This window comes from Penaeus monodon, chromosome 22, assembly GCF_015228065.2.
Source record: "Penaeus monodon isolate SGIC_2016 chromosome 22, NSTDA_Pmon_1, whole genome shotgun sequence".
Classification (NCBI taxonomy): Eukaryota; Metazoa; Arthropoda; class Malacostraca; order Decapoda; family Penaeidae; genus Penaeus; species Penaeus monodon.
Window position 1 is genome coordinate 25,674,596 of NC_051407.1, and position 610 is coordinate 25,675,205.

Below are 610 nucleotides of genomic sequence, written 5' to 3' on the forward strand. Positions count from 1 at the left end.
CTTATATCTGAGGCTGACCCATTTTAGGCCATTGTTATTGCATATGGGTTTCACATAACACTTTCACGGCAAATAAGTGTTAAACCAAGATTCATTGTTATTGTCGTGTTTTTTTTCAGTTTATTTTACTTTCAGGTATTTAATGCTTCTAATTTTGTAGTTCCAAAATGAAACCTAGAATTCCACAAATACCATAATTCAGGTCAGTTTACATGTTCATACCTTTTATTATTGAAAATGGGACTTTTTTTTCTCCTGGAATATCGACGCACGATATCGTATCACACCAGCTGTAATATCGGTCGGAATACTTACTAGTCTGATTTATCTGATTATCTGATTTACCTTCACTGCCCAACACCAAACTGCATTAAATGACAAGGGAAGAGTAAGACGGCTTAATCCCCCAGGTGAATTCTGGAATGTTAACAGCAGACATGTTTGGCTGAAATGCTCCATGTAACTTCCAGGCCCCTTGGGTCTTCTTCATATGTTCCGTCTCTTAACCTTCTGAGTATTATCCTAGACCAGCGGGTCCCAGCCTTTTCACTTCTGTGGCCCCCGACCAATATATAAAACTCTCTATAGCCCCGTTCATTGCCCGTCAACT